Genomic DNA, 1,848 nt, shown 5'->3' with positions numbered 1-1,848 from the left:
GGGGGGAAGAAAGAGAGGCCATTGTGTGGGCCTTGTGTTCACGAATGCCATTATAGAGGCGCGCAGACGCCCTAACTAGAGGTGGGCAAAATCCGGATAATCTATAAGGATAAACGGATAATTCTCAAAGAAACATTGTCCGAATTCAGACTCTGAACTCTCTTTCCTGACCCGTTTGCCGAAGTGGGTGCACCTTGGCGATCATAAATCGTTTAGTGGTGCACCCATTAGTTGAAGTAGTGCTAACCCGTTTGTCGAAGAGGTTCTAATTCTAACCCATTTGCTGAAGCTTTTCCTACTATCATATTATTTGCCAAAGAGGTGCACTAACATATTATTATCCGGATTTTGCGTTAGCGACCCATAACCCAGCCCTAGCCCTAACACAATGCTATCTTATCTGATGTGGCACCTCTGGATTTTGCTGTACGTGAGAACAGCGCTTTGGACCCAGTAACTGTTGGCAGGGCACTCTCCTCAGGGGAAGTAACCGTGGATCATGTCAATAATCAGCCGTTGGGAAAGGGGGAGGGTGGGGTGTAAAGGGGGGGTTAGATTATCCAAATCAAACTTAACCGAGATCTGTTGCTGCTTGTCTTCGGACAGACTAATATTGTGAATATTTTATTCTTATCCGACATCCATCCGACCGAATTCTGTTCCCTTCTACCCTTCCGCGTTTTATTTATTTATTTATTTTATTAACAAATTAGTTATTTATTAAAAACCATTTGGTGTTATAATTACATGGATACTATCGTTGCAGAAACGAATTTTGAGACATCTACCCCTCCCCCCCAACCCTCCCCCCAAAAAAACCAAACAAACAACAACAACAACCAACCAAACAAACAACAACAAAAACAAAACAACAACAACAAAAAACAACAAAAGAAAAAACAAAAAACAAAAAAAACCCCAACCCAACAAAACCCCAACAAAACCGAATGAAATTATCTAATAATTCTGTCGACGTACCAGTTTAATAACAGCAACTCAGCCGTCCGATTTAAACAAACATTGTTTCGATTCGAAATTTGGGGATAATTATTATAACTACAATAATGATGATGATGATGATGATGATGATGATGATGATGAAGATGATGATGATGATGATGATGATGATACTACTACTACTACTACTACTACTACTAATGATAATTATTATCCTACATTCTGCCTGTGGAATACAGCGCCAATACTGGGCCCGTCTGATTTCGTCCGATAATGACAACTCCTAACAAGATCCTCCAGACAAAATTAAATATGAAAGTTTGTTTCCGACTTCTGGTTTAGTGTGCAAGCAGCTTTTCGTACTTGTCTCGGTACTTGGCAACTATATGTATTTAAGTAAGGGGCTTTGGTTTGGGCACTGGGTTGTGATAAGCATTGTCACCTGCGAACTAGTTTAACCCTATCTGTTCACCCTGAGTTCATTTTGTACCCTCGGGGTTGTATTCTTCACATTTTAAAATACTTCTAGTACTAAAAACTCTTTGAAACTTTCAGTATTTTTCAAAAAATTATTTTGACAGACTGCTGTTCAAAGCATGCGGGTCGGATTGACGAGTGAATTTCCTCTTTGAAAGTGGTGGCACAGAGTTTCCCACGTAGTATGGATACAATAGTAAAACACGACGTACGGATAGGGTTAACGGGCGTGGGAGGCATTAGTTGTCTACCTAGACCTATGTCATTATGTTATAATCAATATGGACATTATTATTTTCTAGTTATAGCTGCTGATGAGATGGATTAACAAGGGAGTCATGGGAACTTTGTAAGGAGTATTACAGGCTTCTAATTTTGTGACTTTGTGTATTTTATTTTGGTTTGTAAGTTTAT

The 1,848-nt window shown here is 39.4% G+C and overlaps 1 protein-coding gene across 1 annotated transcript in view; it reads right to left on the bottom strand.

Moving 5' to 3' along the window:
• Positions 1-1,848, bottom strand: part of LOC101852025 — a 32,413-nt gene that overhangs the window by 14,808 nt on the left and 15,757 nt on the right. The window lies entirely within an intron of this gene.

This window comes from Aplysia californica, unplaced genomic scaffold (assembly GCF_000002075.1).
Source record: "Aplysia californica isolate F4 #8 unplaced genomic scaffold, AplCal3.0 scaffold00227, whole genome shotgun sequence".
NCBI classification, from domain to species: domain Eukaryota; kingdom Metazoa; phylum Mollusca; class Gastropoda; order Aplysiida; family Aplysiidae; genus Aplysia; species Aplysia californica.
This window is presented reverse-complemented; position numbering and strand designations above follow the sequence as displayed.